Source organism: Lampetra planeri, chromosome 13 (genome assembly GCF_965212315.1).
Source record: "Lampetra planeri chromosome 13, kcLamPlan1.2.h2, whole genome shotgun sequence".
Taxonomy (NCBI): Eukaryota; Metazoa; Chordata; class Hyperoartia; order Petromyzontiformes; family Petromyzontidae; genus Lampetra; species Lampetra planeri.
In genome coordinates this window covers 4,363,640-4,383,696 of record NC_136119.1, presented here as the reverse complement: position 1 = coordinate 4,383,696, position 20,057 = coordinate 4,363,640, and positions in this window count along the sequence as shown.

The window sequence follows — 20,057 nt, the reverse complement described above, 5'->3', positions numbered from 1 at the left end:
ATCCTACCCATATGCCCATGCTTGCACATCCTTTTCTTGGAATTCTTAACATTCACAGTACACAGCCCCAATGTTGTGCCAACTTGCCATTCCATTACGTAAAGGACATAATATGTTTTTGGCCATACTATGTTGGCAGTGGTGCACAAGCAAATATGACAAAAATTATACGTGTTTATCATCAACAACACTTTCCTAAAGTGAAAACAAATATTAAATATGCGACGTTTCAGGAAATGGCCCTCATGTATGTGCTATGGAGAAGGGCAGTTACGTAATTTTCCTCTTTAGGCAGTGTTATTGACAGACGCCCATCGTAAGGTAGAGAGTAAAATGTATCATTACAAGTTAGGGTGGAGAGGGATAGCTTCACTGTGCGGGAAACTCAGCTGCCCGTGCTGAAATAACCGTGTGCTTGAAATAAGCAGTGGCCCTTACAGGTTGTGCTGTGATATTTGTTTTTGCTACTGGTCCCCATGATTATAAAACACATACCATAAATAGTCAAGTCAAAATGCGTCACATTTATAGTGACATTAATAGATGTCAATAATTTAAGCTAGGCACATTTAATAGAAACAGTATTGCGCTTGAAAAGGAACATTTTATATGATTGAGAACATTTGGTATGCTTTAACACAAACGAAGAGCAGCGATGGTTTAATTTTGTGATTGTATTATTTTAGAATGAGAACTCCATTAAAGGACAATGGGAAGACATTGTTTGTAGCCATTCCAGGAAATGTTGAGTGTGAAAATAAAATAGACGCACATGTGCCTTTTTACGTGATCATGTTTGTGATGATGCATAGAATGTAGATGATGCAACAAAGGCACTCTTAAGCGTTACCATGCTCCTATGGTAGCATATTACTACTGCCTGATTCGTAGTTTGTGGTACACGTAAATATACTGACCTCATTCAATGCAGTGTCATATTACTAAGTGGTGCTTTTGGTGCTATAAAAACACCTATAGGTGGACCACCGTTCTTTTTTAGTTATCCAATTATGCTTAAAATAATAATAATAACAATTAAAATGGACAGCGTGATGAAACATGGTCCATAAAACCTTCATGACCGACACGGAGTGGGGGAGGCCTTTCATCTAGCAGTGGATTGACAAAGGGCCGTGCATTTTTTTTATTGTAACTTTAAGATAATTCCATGATCTTAAGTACAGTTTTGTAAAGATGTTCCTCGCGTTATGCACAAATGCAAACACGCACAAACACACAAGTAGCGAACTGAGTAGTTCCGGTATGAACATTTGTTAGAAGCTATCCCAGGCAATGGAACTTGCCCAAGGCTAGTAGTGAATCCAATACGGGGGTACTCTAAGCAAGGAGGTGTACATTATTAAAGGAGACCACGATTAATATTCATGGCATTGAATAGAATGAGCTGTGCTCTCATTCAGTGACTGCTGATTTATATAGAGCGATAAAAGACTCCATTGTAATGCCCGGGAGACTGGAAAGCGGCATGCAATTAAACGTATAAAGTGTCTGTCACCTAAAGGCTGCACAGTGCATTTTCACTGGTGAATCACTAAAGATTAACATCCATAATGAATTGTGTCTGTTTATAATTATGTTGTGTGTTGGGTTGCAAACAGAAAACTGTTTCTTGCATAGCTTTCAGAGCATAATGAGGCGTTCAATATATTCTTTAAATTGGCCTTAAATGTCTTTATTGTGTGTAAAATTCTCTTTTTTAACGATAATACTCTACTTTGTACATGTGTAATGAAGAACGCATTATGCAGTGCAGCATTTTCATAGACTGGAATATTTGCGTGGTAAAATAAAATGTTACTACAGCATCCAAGCATCGTTAGCATTTCGTTGTCCTGTCGCCTTTTGATACTATTAATTCACTGCTTTTAATTCGTAACAAGAAATGAGCATCCTGCATTGTATGAAATAATTGTAAATGCAATTGTAATACCGCACGTAAAGTGGTGCAGCTTTGTTGAGGATACAGCCGGATCACATAAGTCACTAACATCTTGTTCTGAAGTGTTCCAGCATTCTAATTGCTGCTGACTCAATGCCTCCTAACATTCAGAAAATAAACAATGGAACCACGTTTCCACTCGCAAAGGAAAACACCGGATCGTTTGGAATACCTAAACCCGTGGAATGTCAGCAAAACACACTCACTTTGTTATTTACTCTTGTACCCAGTGTAAGTTGAGATCCTGTGTAATATTACGAACAAATCTGATGTACAGTGCGTTGGACGAGGACAGATCCTATTAAAGCTCTCTCTGACCCCTTTTGTAAAATGACTCGGGTAATGAAGTCATCTTCAAAAGTACCCCGATGGAAGCTCAACCACCATTACCCTTACATGCTAATCACGCTCTGCTGCACAGGGGATGTCATGCTCCTCCGCTATTTAAATTGCCTCAGTTATATAAATTATATCCAAACTACTTGCTTGCTTTCACAATTTGGTTATTTCCCAGCTTTACAAATTAAATAGGAATATTTTATTTTTACGGAGGGATTAAAAGTCACACTGTGATGTTGTTCTTCTCGTTACCCTCTTCAAAACACGAGCGTGTGGGAAATAATAATTGGTTAAGCTAGAATCATCCTTCTTTGATTGAACTGTGTTATCAAATATTAAACATGCCGATAAAATATGTATTCGCAATGGGCAACTATTGTCGCTGGACGTACAATATGACAGGTTGGAGCACAAAGGCAATGGAAAAGCTGGGTTATTGTTACGATTGACGTCGACATTGTAGAGTTCTGCAAATGGTTTCAACCAATTTCATGCAGGTGACTTCTTACATTTTTTATTAAGTACAACTTGTGAATGAATTACAATAAACCCCCATTATAAGTTACACCGTTGTACTATTTAGGCACTGAGTATCAATAGCATTTGTCGAGAAGGTCTATAGGCTGATGGACAAAAAAATAATTATTACATATGGAAAAATAAACTTCCTCATGTTCAATCACCATCATCCACAACCATGATGTTCACAGTTGTTGTATCTGATCTAAGTGCTTTGCCTTTTTAACGCTTTTCAATTACGGTTAAAAGCAATCGCGCATTAGCTCCGTTCGTCCATCCATCCCTCTGTCTGTAGCTATAATTGTGTCTGTTCTTTACATATGTGCTATACATTAATATGTTATGACAGTACAGTAAAACCTTGGATTGCGAGTAACTTGGTCTGCGAGTGTTTTGCAAGACGAGCAATTTTTTTAAATAAATATGAATTTGATAAACGAGCGAGGTCTTGCAATACGAGTAGTAGTATACGCTTTGTCTGCCTAGCGTCACGTCATCACAACTGATATACCAGTGCTTTGATATACGAGTGCTTTGGATTACAAACACGTTTCCGGAACGAATTATGCTCGCAATCCAAGGTTTTACTGTATCTGGCTCCGACAACAGATGTCCAACATCATCCTGCCCCAATCATTTTTCCACTTTGCTCATTGCCTTGTTGTTCCACAAGCTCAAATGACTATTGCAGGAATATTGCTTGCAAAGTTCAGGCAGCCCAAATATGTTTTTTTCGTTTTACTCATGTAAACAAGGATTAGGATTTCATACTTTCTCACTTGATCCATACACCCACCTACTTGCCTTTGCAGACCCCTCAATAGAAATTCCTCACCCACTCTGAGATATCCAATAACCGGATAACACAGGCAATTGCTGACGCCACCTCCTTGCTGAGACGTTCATTTCTCTTGAGGGTTTCTTTGCTTTTACTTTTGCCCAAGATCTACTGGAGCTTTGATTTAGACGTTTGGAAAGATGGCTGTATTGATTAAGTAAGCATGGATGCCTGCCAACAGTATTTTAATAAGGTTGTATTTTTTAATCCTCCAGTTTCTGGAATATGATGTGGTAGTGATATGTACATTTTCATTACACACAGCTACACAGTATTATTATACTATTTATTGTGCTTGATCTTGTTAAGGCTATAAACTATACTTTATTTACTGTGACTGTGATCTTGGTTTAGGCAAAGAGGATGGCGCATTCTAAAGCCACGGTTGTCTGTCTGCAACTGCACAGACTTCAGGCATTAATCGAGAATGCCAGAAATATGATGCCATGTTTTGTTGTTGCATGGAAAAAACACCATTCTAATGAACCAAGAGCACCATGTCCATGCACTTAACATTTTCCAGACGCATACCCAACCAATCCCAGAGCTTGAAAATGTTATTATACGGTGCTCATATTTAGTTTTGTATTGGTTATTTTAAGGAGGGCACAGAGGAGAATGATGCATTGTTATTACCAATGTAACCTTTCCAATGTCACCATGATTACCAGCTTCAGATGAGCTAATAAGCTCCCTTGACAAAGTAGAGGGCTTCATCCCATGCTTATTGTTGTTCCTCCTCCTTACCTCTCTCTTTGGTGCTCCCACAGTCGTAGGCTGACGGTATTGTGCATGATCCCCAATAAATCTGACCTTGCCTACCCTCTATTTTCTGAGAGTTTGTGCAAAGAGTTATTGCTGTAACAGCAAAGGAGAGGAGGGGGAGGTGGGGTGGTGAAATCTCTAAGGATTCAAGCTTTGGCAGGGGTTGTGCAATCACAGATCCGATTAGAGCAATAGCTAAACTTCTCCTAGCCTTGCTAAATCTCCCTGGCATAATTAGAATGTTTCTGGCAGGGGTGCACACTTAAACTGATCAAAGCAGCATATAGGATACCGTGGGAAGAAAATGACCCTTTTCAGCAACATTTTGAAGAACACATTTTAATAGTGTTTGTTTGTGCGTTATAGGGGTTATCATTCCCCGTGTTTAATATATATAACAAAATCTCAATACAAAAAATTCCACTTAAATAATAATACTTGATATCGCATAAAATAGTCACACAGATTTGACCGAGAGTTTAAAATGTGATTTATATAATTATGTAATACCACAAATTTCTTAAGGTCACCATTCCTGCAAAAACAGGATTTCAATCCGTCGGTGTAAGGCTCCAATAACAATAACGTTGGTGATGAAAATGCCGATTGCCGTGCCAGGAGGAAAGTCCTACGTGCATTAGGCAGCATTACTGAGTCTATATGTGATTACCTTTACATACAGTATATGCTTCCTGTAAACAAGCTAATGCTTGTGCATTTCTGGTCTTTATTTCTTCCGGACATGGTTCCAATTATGTAACATTAAGCCACATTGTATGCTCTAACCTATCTTACATAATATATGTTAGCAATTGTGTGTGTGTGTGCATGCATGAGGGGAAATGTTGGCGCAGTCGTTTTCACACAGTGCCACAAACTTGGTGACCTGGCTTCAATTCCTGGAAGCTCGACTAGTCCTGGGCCTTCCGAGGTTGACTCGGCCAAAACTTAGCGCCTTGTGGAGTGGGCAAATATTAGTGCGCTGGGAAGATGAAAGCAGCTGGGTGTGGATGGATCAAACCATCCCCTTACGTGCTTGTGCAAGCCTTAATGGGTTCTCGCGGGCAACTCTTTTCCCGTCGGTCCGTAATGGTTACACGGCGGATATTTGTCTTAGTGTGTGTGGGAGAACCAGTACTGTGGTAATAAACAAGCAAACTCTGAACCAGTTTCAACTTTCTGGGTCTCGTCAGTAGTCACGCTTGTTAAATAAATGCTCCTGGATAATGTTGGGTCTGGACAGCCAATAGGTCAATGGACTAAAATAATTTTAAAAACATTGTGGAGACGCAGAACGGCTTTGTTCTAAAATGCTTATATTGGTGTGGTGTGTCAAACATTGTCAATGGGGAGATAAAGGCAACTATACTTTTCTGTATTTAATTTGCATTTGAAAACAAGCATGAGCCCCAACAACCTCTCCAATGTAAAGGGGTGGATCATTGTCTCCATGTGTACACATGTGTTAGGAAATGTGGTTCCAAATATAGCCATTATATCTTATAATGTGTTCCCTGAGGAATGTCCTGACTGTCCTTCAAAAACAATGCTTGAATATGTTCAGTGTTCTATACCCACTGGATGGAAATGGTCTTTTAACTGACATTTTTATTATGCCCAAAAAACACAATTTTACAAACTGGCGGAACCTTTTAAAACATATGGTCCTGATTTCTGGCCATACATAGTGTATCCGTCTTGGCTATTCTATGGTGGGTATGTGTGTTGCGCTGCTGGTCGTGTAATAAAACCAGCAACAAGGTGTCTTGCACAACGCCAGGTCAAGCAGTTGCCTCAAGCACAGTCACCTCGGTTGCGGCTTCTTATCAGGCTGTTTTGCCCATGCCAGTCAGTCCTGCTGTTACTCAACTTAACGCTCCCTTTGCAAGCGGTGCTGATCATTCACTGCAGGAACAGGGGCTCACACTGCCTTTGTCTCAAGCACATGTAGGAATGCAACTCGTCTTGTTGAAGGAAACATAAGCAGAACTCCATTCTGTGACTCCATATATAGTTGAAAAATGTTTTAGTTCACCCGAATACAGTATTGGCTTTCCAGACCAACCTGTATTATGAAGCAGCCATTGTTTAAGCAAGGAAACTCGAGTTTAACATTCTGGATATCATCAGTAGAGTCAGGCTTGTTGAGAAAATGCTGTAAGATTACCAGATGTTATTGGCAATAGCACTCCATATACATTATGTGATCCTGATTAACCCTATGAGACCCGGTTCAACACAAAAATCAACACTGTACACAAACTCATGTGTTGCGGTGGAGCATTATGGGTAGACACAATATAGGCAGGACCCCATTCTGTATCCCCATATAATTAACAAAAATATGTTTAAGACCATCAGCTCCACAGCTAATTCATAATGATCTTGTTTGTGTACGCTATTTTTCTTATGTTAGGCATTTTGCGAATGCAACTGGTTTGAAAAGCATTGATCAGCAAGGATCGTATGGTCATCGAGAATGTTTGTTTAACATGGGGAGACAGACCTACTGTCCATTCCGTATTTATTCGCTATATAACATTGGGTTGGGGCAGACTGTTTCAGTGTCTTTCCAAGGCCACTGGGAGAGATGACTGTCCCTGGAGTCCCATAAGGGTTCAACCAATCTTCACCACTGTGAAGACAGCCCACATGAGCACCGCAGTGGGCATGCTTCTATCTAACATTAACTAACACTGGGTTTACACAGGATTTTAGACTTATGTTTCGTGAACGTCTTTTTCCCCTAGCCATAAAATGTGCTCACAATACCACATTGGAGCTTTTTAATGCTACGTCCATGTGTTATGTGTTATCTGTTATGTGTTTATAGTTTAGGCCTACTTTAGGTCTAGACTAGGTTTAAACTGTGGATCTTCATATAGACACAAGAACAACAACAAAATACAATCATTTTACTTTCTGGTCAAGTGAAATGTTTGATTACATATTACTGTTATCGTATATCAAGAGCTCTCATTAATGTTTTGTCATTGTTTCTCATAAAAATACGCTTTTGTAAATTTATTAGGTCCATCGGTCAGTTGCAGAAAAAAAAAATTTGAGTGATTATTTTCTTAGTTTAAAATTTAAATAAATGTTCATTATACAACAGTATTTTTTTACTTCAGACATTTTATACCACTGGGCATAGGCCTCCAACACCTACTACTGTACTCTCTAACAAACTTCTCATGAACTTTGAAATTGAAACCAATACCATCTCTGAGATTGTAAAATTTTCCTTTGTATCCTTGAAATAAGGTATTGTATAATCGTACAATCATGTAAATGCCCTCATTTAAATACTAATACATTTTCTTTTTCTAAGAGCGATATTTCATTAATGGTGGCTGGTTAAGATTTTACAAAGACCTTGACATTGCTTTTTTGGCAGCCCAACTCTGATCATTGAAGTTTTTTATGCCTCAATTTAACATTATACCCGCTCATGTCACGGAATCGAAGATCCAGGAACCATTTTGTTTTGTTTCGTACATTTGAACGATCCTTTATGTTTGTATGTTGAATTTCTTTAGCACCGTACACAGCTAACTGCGCTAATCGGAGGGACAACAAAACTAAACACAAAAAGCAGTTCTAAAGAAATGAGTTTATGTTTTGGCTGTGTGAACCCAGGCTTACACAATATTGTCCTCTGAGATTCAGATTGAAATATGTTTTTAAAAAAGTTCACCGCTGTAGCAAAATATCCTGATACATTCATATAGATGCTTCGGATCATGGTAATTAATAGAATTGTACATATGAGAATACTTTTCTTTTCTTCTATTTGTCCATGTTGGATTTAACGGATTCACATGATCACATAAGCCACTTGTAAGTTGTTATATTCGCCACAAAATGTATAAAAAAAATCGTTATTTAAATAACGACTATGAATTGTGACAATTAGTTGGATTGCTAAGGATAAGAATCGTTACACCTCTACAGCCAAGGCATTGGCACAACAACCTTTCCTTAATATAAAAACATTGTTGGCCACGGAATAACAATCACTTTCTTCACTGTTAATGTCAATTACAAACACATTTTTATATTCATAACCGATTATGTAGAGCAATATGAGCAATGCCCAGGCTTGTTTCGCCATATGATAACTGTATTATTTTATTTCAATTCGGAAATATAGTGCAGCAAGCTGCCTACTTCCACATAAAACAATGTCAATCACTTTTATTTAGGGCTGCTTAATTATGGCTACGCATTCTTATAGTCTGTTTGTTTTCATTGTTTTTTTTATTGGTGATGATGGTTACTTTTTAAATAATCTATGGTTGTGATCCATGGATCAGCATTCATATTAATATCAGTATTGTGAAATGGCAACACTGGAAAATCACGCATTTGGGATTTGAGTAAATGAGAATCCATAGTGTTTGGAGGGCCTCTTAAGTCACATGGCTACATTTTCAATCACAGCCACTAACCAAATAATACACTCACATACACTCATATGTGCACACACACATATAATAAGGCCAGAAAAGCTTGAAAGCTAGAATTCTGTTACTGAACATAATTCTGTGCTCAGCGGATCCAAAACCTGTAAGTCATGTAGACTTTCGGTTGCGTATTGCAAAACTATGACATAGAATGCAGCATACAACATATATATGAAAAAAGGAAAACAAAGTTACATTCTGCTGCTGCGATGTTATTTAATTGCTGCCTTAGAGCATCATTTTAAGTTATAATGCTGATGGACTACTATCAGGCATAGTGTATTATTACGTCTAAGTAAATGTCTGGCTTTCTTTGCCAATGTTGCATCAACATGGATGCTTCCATGGTGTAATGTTTGGGCACACTGGACTTCCAGAGGCAAAACTAAACTTGAAAACATTTTCATTTCACCAAGCAAGTCACACTGAGCTACATATAGCTTCTTCAGAAGCTCAACGAAATGGATTATCGCGTGGAGATTTATAGCAGCAAAATACTCCAAATACATATTTCTAAATGTAGGGGGGGAACAACTGGAGGACTTGGAGAAAAATCCACGCAACCACAGGGAAAACATTCAAACTCTAAATATACAGGCGTCAGGGTCGGGATCGAACCCACAACCCTCCTGTATACAAGGCGAGGTAGTTAACAGCTTGCCACCATGGCACTCCGAGCATTGGTTCGATCCGATGGTGCGGTAATTGCAACAAATGGTGCAAGTGTGTTAAATTCCCCTCCTCCCCCCTCCACCGCCGCTGTCCACTCAGCAACAGCATGAATGGGCACACATCACAGATGGTTGACAGGCAAGTCCCGTCTGGTGAGATAGATGCCTAGCGAGCGTAGAGTGGAAGTGTAGGCCCAACACCCACTGGAGGGGCTCCCTCGAGCTCCTCCTCCAGTGGAGGCCCTTCCACCACATTGTGTTAACATGTTATTCATTGTGCGATGCCAGGTTATTTTGAAAGGTGAAACATCGTCACATTGTTTGCGTAGTGAAACAAGATTAACTGAACATTTTCGAAGATTAGATACAATCAGAATAACTCAATCATTCTTTCGCGTCCCTGCATTGTGTTATTGTTATACAGTGTATACAGTGTATTCCAACAAATGCATTGTTGTCATGTGGAATATTATTTTTAAAAAAACATTAAAACTTGCAATCATTGTTAATCTTTGATTATTTTTTATTCTAAAACATGTTCCCCTACTCCTTATACAGCTTAAATACAAATAGCGTGCTGAATTTTGAAGACATTGAGAGAACCATCATGAAATAGACAAATAAATAAATACATTCTAATCAGATTATAAGCTGGAGCTAACATAATCATAATGGACGATTATTACTGACCTTCAGAAATTAGATTGGAGTCATATGGTGCTTGTAACGTGCTGTATTGCTTTATATTTTTGCGTGCATGTGTGTCCATGCTTATTGGAAGTGGTTGTGAAGAGCGATAGTGTAGTGGTTAGCGCATAGCCCTACGAACCCGGACACCCGAGTTCGATTCCCACTCATGACCAACACCAGCCACGACACCAGTATTTGGTCGACTCAGCCTCAAATTATTACCTGGTGCGGTGTGTGAAACATCACCAATGTAGAGACAAAGGCAGCCTTCATAGATGCTCGCTAATAGCATTTACCCCAACAGCCTCTTAAGTCTAAAACGGGAGATCTTTGTCTGTGCGTGTGTTGGCACACTACAACCATCTGGCCTGCAGGATAGGTTCCACAGAATTGGAAGGATGCCCTGATTAAAAAAAAACTACCACGGCATCTCCCTCCTCAGTGCAGCAAGGATTATTCTACATCATCTTGTGAGACACACTAAGAGACTTGCGGAACCACAATGTAGTTTTAGACTGGGATAGTCCTGCACAGACCGCCATGTTCTCTGACCCTCTGCTACAAAAAAGGTGTAGCGAATTTCACCAAGACCTACATATCTGCTTTATTGACCTGGTCGAGGCCTAAGATGCCATCAATAGGATAGGACTTTGGGTTATTCATTCTGCCGTCAGGGTCCTTGACCCTCTGCTCAGTGATAGAGAACTGTCATGATGTTGGGCAGGCTCGGATAAAGTCTGCCATCCCATCCAGTCAGAGCCATTTCCTGTTCACCTTTGGGTGTAACAGGCATGTCATCTGGCCCCTACACTATTGAACATATTTAATTTCCAGTATTTGTATTCGGAACATCTGCACCAGAGTGGCGAGATGTTCACTACCTTGCCTGGTACACAGGAGGTTATGGGATCGATTCTGATCCTGACGCCTGTACATTTGGAGTTTGCATGTTCTCCGCGTGGTTGCGTTCATGGCCAGGTCGATTCTGAAAAATACTTATATAGCTCAAGTGGGCCTTACCTGGTACAATACAAAAAATGTTGAAATGGTAATTCAGGCTGACCTCCCTATGGCACACCCTGGGTTTAACCAAACTGGATTGTGTAAGAAGCTCACAGATCTTTGAAATATCTGAACACAGTTCCATCAGAGAGCCCCTCCGGCAGGCACGCGAAGCTGCATAGGTTAGATAATTTAACCCGTGTGCTCAGCCACCGCATGCCTAAGCAGCTTCTGATAGAGGGGGCTAAACGGACACAGCACGGGCTGGACGTGAAATGGGTTGATCCGGTACAAGAGAATATGGAGCTGATTGTACTTGCCGTTGACCGGTACCAGTGACGTCAAGATCAGCCTCTGCGGAGGAGGCGCGTGAAAGATGCTGTTGGGTATTTGGAGGCGGTCTCCCTCCAACAACAATGTTAGGGCAGAGGAGCGATTTTCACAACAGGCAGCTAAAATGCTGAAAGTTGCTGCAAGTCATCTCAACCAGGGTGTGTTCTGTGACCTGCCAGATGAGCCTTCTACACTTCACGTGGCCTCAAAATGCACCTAGCCTGACACAAGCACCATGGTGATGGCACTGCCACTTCGAGTCAAATTGCGGTTTCTGTTGTTGCCATCTCATTCAATTAACCCATAGCACCTGGGTCTGTCCCGTGACCTCCTGCCAGGGAGCCGTCCACACTTCACATGGCCTCAGAGTGCACCCAGCCTTGCGCAAGCGCTGTGGTTACCTCGCCAACCACTCAGTGCCGAATCGTGTTTGTTGTTGTGGTTGTGAGGAGTAAGTGGCTCAGTAGTGCCCACACTGTGCTGCCAATTATATTTAAAAAAAATCTTGCTTTAAATTGACGAGCCACAATTAACATCAGCAGCAAATCATAACTGAACCTGTAACCGAGCCTGCTCAAGGTCAACTTCGCCTGGATTGACTACCTGGTATGTGAATATCATCACAGTGGGAGATAAAAGGCGTCTCTGCACGGGTGCTGGTCACCTGCACCCTCTATGTGTGCCATGCCAATATTGATAGGTGTATCGCTCACAGCACTTGCCCCCAAACAGTCTGTATGTCTATATATGGGGTCTTGCCATTGAATGTGTGAATGTGTGTGTGTGGTTTTTGTTTGCCAGCGGGAAGCGGTAGTGTAGCAGTTGTGTAGCGCTATGAACCTGTGGCGACCCGGGTTCGATTCCCGCTTACGGCCAACACCGGTGACCATTATCTAAACTGGTCCTGGACCTCCCCTAGGTCGACTCAGCCTGAAATGAATACCTGGTGCGGTGTGTAAACATCGCCACTGGGGAGACAAAGGCGGTCGGGCGTGTTGCTGGCCACCCACCTTCTCGTGTGCCGTTCTGGCCTTCGTAGGTGCTCGCTAACAGCACTTGCCCCTACAGTCTGTTACAGGCTATACGGGGGATCTTTTTTTGTTTTGCCACTGCTGGTGAGAGGTACTAAAATGTGAAATAGTTGGCTTGCCACACAGTACTGCGTGACTTGTCAGTGTTAGTGTCGTTTTTTGTGTATAAATAAGGAATGACAGCTCTCCAAAAAAAAAGCTGAGCGTTGAATGTGCGGAGTTACACTGTCAGCGTTTAGCTGCACGTTGCCTCCATATGGTAACCAGAGGGGAACAAAAAGTCAGGTCCTCCTCCTCAATTATTTATCACAGCCACGCGCATCTACGAAACAAATGAGCCCATACCTAAAAGATGTTTATTATTGCATACCAAGCGATTTCGATGGATAATTTATTATATATGCCTACAATCTATTTTTATGTCAGCAGGTGCAGCAGGTTGAATGCATGCATTTGTTGATTGTTGCCAAGTACAACACAGTATGCTAAGACGGTGCTTTTTGACGATGTAAGTGAATTATACAATTACTCTCGATATAACAACTAAAATAAACATTTCATGTACAAGTTACGCTCCTCGCAATTGCAGGTGTTTTTCCGAGGCTAAAAAACCTTACGATGTTTTTTTTATTGTTATCTATATTGTGAAAATATGTCTCATGTGCTATACAAAAAATGGGCATTGCCTTAAATATAGGCGATTTTAGTTTCTTTAGGCCACATTGTTACGAAGAAATGTATTGCGTTTTTTTAATGTACATATCAAAGTGGATGTTGCCGCGGTGCGATGGTCAATGCGCTGGACTTACGATCCAGAGGTCACCGGTTCAATTCCACCTCCAAGGCGCGGCAGGTGAAATAATGGGGCAAGTATATCCTCGTCCACCCTCCACTGCCTCTGTTCATCCAGCAGTATAAATGGGAACATTCAGACAAACAGCTTTGCTGCAAGGTTTCATTTAATTGACGACTGTAAATGGCATGCGGTTGCGGGCAAGTGCGGCTATTATGATGCCTCATTCTCCTTACATGCCTGTGCAGGCATCAGCATTACCCACGAGAGCAGATAAACAATTTTTGATAGTTATATTAATGCCGCAGCTTACTTTATTGCCACATCAAGAGTGTACCTTTAATGAAATCACTCGAGCCTTTACTGTATCTATAAAGAGGTTATGACAACATTGATTATTCATAATGTGTGGGTGTATATTATTATTTTTATTGTTAATAATTATTCAGAGCAACTACTATGGGTACAGATGTTGCTGTCTGTCTTGTTAGCAGTGTTTGCTTGGCTAAGTGGCAGGATTCAGGAGTATGTGTAAACAGCATATCAGGAACTAAACTCTCGCAAGCCCCCATTACTGCAGTGACATGTAGCCAGCACAACAGAGACCAGTGTAAACAAAACCCTTCGTCGCTTGTGTGGCAGAAAATAAATGTCACATTAATGATAGAACCTTGATGTGCGCGGTAACGTTATCGTTAAATTCAGTGGAGTATGTTAGATCGTGAAATATGAAATGTGCATCTAGTATAGAAAAGCTTGTTAGCCGACGCATTGATTTTCACACACCTTTTGTTTGATTTCCAAACACATCCATGCTACCGAGGGCACAGGGTTGTTGCAATGCCAGCAGCTGGCATTCAAAGTCATATACTCTCACTGGCACATCGTTCGCTTATTAGATGTTTCCCAGGTGATGCTTGAATGACAGATGTTTTATTGATGAGACCTCAAAGTTGTGCAAAAGCCTTTCCAATTTCAGAGCCACATTGAAAGCACTTTGGAGAGAGCTTGCTATTCCACCCCCCCCCCCCAGCTTTGTCAAAGAATATTACGTCCGATACATTTAGAAATACATTGTTATTCTTAATGTTATTCTATAAATAGTGAAATGCTTCTAATCCATGATGATGTAGTGGGGGATGCTATTGGCAGAAGCTTTCATCCTCATTTTAACAGAAATTACTGCCGTAATATAAGCAGCTATCCATGTATTCATGCAGATAATGGGGTAAATTTGACATTTTAAGTAGATAATAGGAAGCATTAGCTTTCATTTCCAGGTGACTCTTGTCTGGAGATGTGTGAAGAATAGGAAAAATTAATGATAGAAAGAATTGTCCTATTGATAAACGTATATTTCATAGATCGATTTTGGGGGATGTATGATTAATAGGATGAGTGGATAATAGGGGAATGGATAAAAGGAGTTTAATTTTGTGTTCAAATCCGTTGTTGATACAAAATGTGTTCGTAAGGATGACCTACTATATCTAAATATCATCCCATGCATGCATTTATTTATGTATTAAAAATATGGTGGTGCTTGAAATAATATGAACGTAGATTTCATTTTAGAGGCATAATTAAATTACAGCATGCTTTATTTTAATACACTGGGTGATGTCTTTCTACAACAATGACAGATAAACAACACCTGAAAACGGTTTAGGTAAAATGTGTCCTTTTATTGTAGCGGTCGCCTCTTAAGTGAGTGAAAACAAATTCCGCTCCGTGGCCAATTTGACGCACATCATTTATTTAGCTAGCAGGAGAAAGTGCCCTGTGAAGGAGCAATACTTTGCAGGCTGCAACGAGGCTGTGGAAGCAGCCGAGGCAATGCATATACAGTATACCAGCAGGGTAAATCGAACCAAGGTCATTAGGCAGACCCGGGCACGGCACTGCATATTGCCATGGCAGCTAATCTCTCTAGTGAACTGCTGAATATAAACATGAGATATCTTGTTGTCCTTAGAAGAGCTACAGATATATTAGAAGCGGTGGCATTGCAGCAGGGGTTTTGCACCGGGGGGTGTCTAATTATACCAAAGCCCTATTTATTCCACTGTTTATTTCGGTGGGAAAGTTATTTATCTTAACTCGTGTCTTCATTTTTTTCACGGCTTCTCTCTCTTTCTTTCATTTTTATTAGTTTGATAATTATTGAGTAGTTGTGTGCATATTGATTTCATTTTTTTCAGTGCGATTACTTTAATTCTACGTTATTTATCTTAACTCGTGTCTTCTTTGTAACGGCCTCTTTCTTTCTCTTATTTTTCTTAGTTTGATAATTATTGAGTAGTTGATGCATATTGATTTCATTTTTTAAAGCGCGATTACTTTAATTCGACGCACGCCTCTGTCCACCCAGCATTATAAATGTGTACGCCACAGTCAATCGATGGGCAGTTCCCGCGTGGTAGGGCAAAGTGTGGGTACTCCCAGCTCTTCCAAGACATCTGGCCAGCTTTGAAGAGTGGGCCAAAGTAGCTTCTGGAAGGGTTCTTTATAACTCCCTCTGTTGGAGCCCCCTTCTAGCAGCATGAGCCTGAGCGAACGCATGCAGTGCTTCACCTCTACCTTGGAGCTCGGACAATCTTGTTAAACCACCGTATAACACCTTCTGGATCTTCTCATATTTGTAATATTCATAAAAAAATAAATCCCACACGGTTTGTTTAACAGGGTAAAACGCGTGCTCGGGGCGATCACCACGCTCTTTACGCACGACATTCCTCGGAAAGTATTTCGGTGACTTCTTTTCTAGGAAAGTCTTTAATCTTCATGTCAGTGTTTGAATATACAATTATCTTTATACTCCAGTGGAAATGTGCGGATGGTGGGGGGAAGAAAAAGAAAAACATTTACAGTAAGGGCAGGATTACCAGATTGTCCTGCCACACAAATCTCTGTGGAAGAGAGAGAGAGAGAGAATAGAGCTCAGTTTGCCTTCTTTGATGTGTTGGTAGATTGTAAGAGGAACATGTAGCCAGCTGTCTAAACATACCCAAGAATGGGCCGCTCAAACTCCCCCCCCCCCTCTAAATTGCAGGAAGAGAAATATTTAAATGGCTTATGGCAATCGCAGATGTGTCTTTAAAAATTGCGAAACAGAAGGGTAAAGCGTGTATATGTTCTGTTGGGTTTTCATGGCTCTGAGTAGTTGTTAATATCTACCTCTCAACAACCTCAATTGCACTTACCCTGTGCGTTATTTGTGGGGGGGTAGGGTTGGATATTTCTTTATGGTCTGCGTTTTTAAAATAAATATACTTTCAAGACCACCCATCTCGCTTGCAATGTCTGCATATTTTTCTTTGTTTAACAAAACAAAAACTATGTTGGAAATCCGATTTCTGATGAACAAAATCTGCGGTTATTACACTGCAACAGAGCTCCCCTTCATTGTGGAACAGATGCGATGTTATTTTTCATTTTGATTCAGTCGAATTGAGTCATTTAAAATGTGCACATTATCGTGCTTATTATAATTAAATTCCCAAATGTGTTGCTGCCAATGAAATGAAGTCTCTAAAATGCCGTATTGATTCATGGCATGCAGCGTCAATAACACATTTAAAAAATGCGACTCTTAAAAACCCTGGCATCTGTAAATACGAAAACGAATCCATCAATAACAAAGCTGTAGGAGAGATACACTTTTATTTTGTGTGCACAACCTTGAAGCAGAAAAGTGGTTGTCATCGCAGTGCAGTAAAATACACAGATATGCCTCACAGAGACTCGAAGCTGCTTTCCAGCATCCGCAAAGCCCCGCTTGTGGTTCCGAATAAGCATTGGCGACGTAGACGTAAAGTTGATACAGCAGCTCTGTGTGCGTAATTCTAGCGCCAGCATTTGTAATGTCAAGGTCGCAGCAAGGCTGCTGAGTATAATTTACTGCTTGCAAGTGTACATTTTTTATTGACTTTTTCAGTCCGTAAAAAACTTTAGAGAGGGGGGGGGGATAATAAATGTATCGTGAAAGATGCAACTCGAATAGCTAGTTGACACACACATGCATAAGGGCGCACGTACATTTCACTTTAATCACGCTTACAAGCACCATTGCTAAAATCGTATAAAACTATATTTCCCATGAGCTTTAAATACAGAATTCGTAATATGGCATTTGTTCCAAAGGCAAGCAACCATAATCAGGCTGAACACGTGCATTATGTGAAGAAGCCTACTTGGAACAAATGAATGGTATTCAAAGTTGGAGACACTTTGCATGATCAGCCATAACAAATCCACTGCTGGATGAAGGCCTTCCCAAATCGTCACCATCTCTCACGCTCCTGCGAATTGACGATCCATCTAGCAGCTGCAAGCGATCTGATTTCATCCTCACTCCGTATCTTAGCATGCTTCCTCTTGTGCGCGTTCCCTCCTTGGGCTGATATTCTCCGCGAAAGCGCAGTGAAGCGAACGGCCCAGTAAGCCTCAGGTTTATTTTCGTGCCGATTCCGTTAGAGACGGAATGCTGACAGCCAAGAGGCACGCTCGTTATTCCGTCTTCCAGACCTAGCGCTTTAAACCTGATCCCACGACTCATTTGTCACTGACCTCCGCCTAAGAGCCTCATGCCTCCCCTTGCCGAAAGGCCAGTAAATTAATAGCTCAAGAGTGTGTGTTGTCAGCACTCAATGGCCCAGACCCTTCATTTGTATGCACGGTGATGCGCCGCTGCGAGAGAGAGAGAACATGTAATCAAACGGTTTGAGATAAACCAATAAGGCAAAGATTGTTGGCAATGCGGGTAGTAACAAATGTTTACATTGTACTTCGGGAAATTGTTACACAAACACGAAGTAAAACGTCCACATACTAGCCACTGCATGTTGATTAAGGCCACGTCAGGGTTTTTTTTAGGTTAACATGCGTTAGTTTCCTGGAATCACATCGGGTATCATAGAGGCTGGAAATGCTTTGCAGCTGTGCAAGGTACAGTTTTTTTTGGGATTCAAATCAACTGACATGGCTCTCAGAAAATTGTTTGCACTCGACAGTTTATGCGGCATAAAATTCAAGGAATTGTAAAGGTTGACCATGTCGTTTATTTTAAGAAGTTTACTTTGAAAAATAATGTTTGGTTTGTGACGTTGGTGACATTTTTCATGATGACTTTTTATCATTATCAGCAACAGCCACGCTCAATCCACTACTGGATGAAAGCCTCCCAAAGCAGTCTCCATCTCACGGTCCTGCTTTGTGACCACCTAATTATCACCTGCAAGCTGGCGGTATTCATGGCTCTAATCTCTGAGGAGGACTTCCTCTTGGGTGCATTCCCTCCTTTGGTTGCCGCTCCTGCTTGTTATTTTCACCCGCCAGACATCTTGTGGCTACATGTCCTGCCCAAGCCCATTTGTTTTTATTAATAGCAAAAATTACGTCTTTAACATGTGTATAATCTCCAATCTTTCTGAATTTCGGTGTAATCCCAAACATGCATCTCTCTGTGATTACACTGTGTAACATTTTTTTTGTTCCTGGATAGTAAGTCTTATTTCCTCACTGCTTATGCCTCAAAAGTACAGAAAATGGCTATTATTCCCCACAAACTTTGCTTTTGTGACCAGGACAGTTATATTTTGAAATTTACCTATTTTCAAGAACATTTCAGATAGATTCATTGCTGAGTAAACTTGGAGTAACTTCTAGAACATTTTAGAACTTTCCAGTAATATAAATAGTAGTATAAATACAGGGGCCTTAAGCCCACCAGTTCAGTTTAGTTCCAGTTGCCTAAGTAGATACATATCTGCATTTTATGAAATGGCATCAAGAGGCTGCAAGCATTCAGCAGACGCATTTTGCTATGTCTGCAGCCAATTTATCAAGACAAGAGCGAAAAAGTACTCTGTGGAAGCATCTGCTCAGATGTGTGAGGCCTACAAGGCATATTTCGGCATGCCTGTCGGGGATCAAGACAAAGCCTGGGCACCTCATTTCACCTGCGAGCAATGCAAAAAAACTCTGGAAGATATGATGGACAATTGTTGTTCAGAATTTTACGTTATAAAATTTGTTACAATTTTTAAAATTGTTAAAGTTTATAATTTATAAATGTTTTACAATTTTCAATGATATCGAAAAAATATATCATATATGAAAATTTTTGCAAGAATCCCTTACACATTAGTCATGGGTGAATAACATTTATTTTTGTAGGATGGTACAGAGTGGAAAAGAGAGCCATGAAGTTCGCTATCCCAAGAATTTGGCGGGAACCCACTGACCACTCAAGCAACTGATACTTCTGCATGGTGGACCCTTCCAAACGTCAGACTGACAAGAATGCATCTGCTATCACATATCCGGACCTTCCTTCATCTATCGCCCCGGTGCCACACTGCCATGAGCTCCTCGTACCCACTCCTCCGGAGAGAGAGCAGCCATCTTTAGAAGAGAACAGCAAGTTAGAGGGTGAGGAAGACGTTGTAAGGCAGTTGGTACATCTGGATTCAGTCCTTGTTGGACCAAGTCTTCAATGATTGCAATGGTGTCAGGTACAGGTACCTTGGTGAACAGGGAGACTACATCGAAACTGACAAGCAAATCATCTGGAGACAGTGAGATGTCCTTGATTAGAGAATCCATGTGAGCTAAGTTAAGTACAGCTGAGGTGGTCTTGGCCGTGAAAG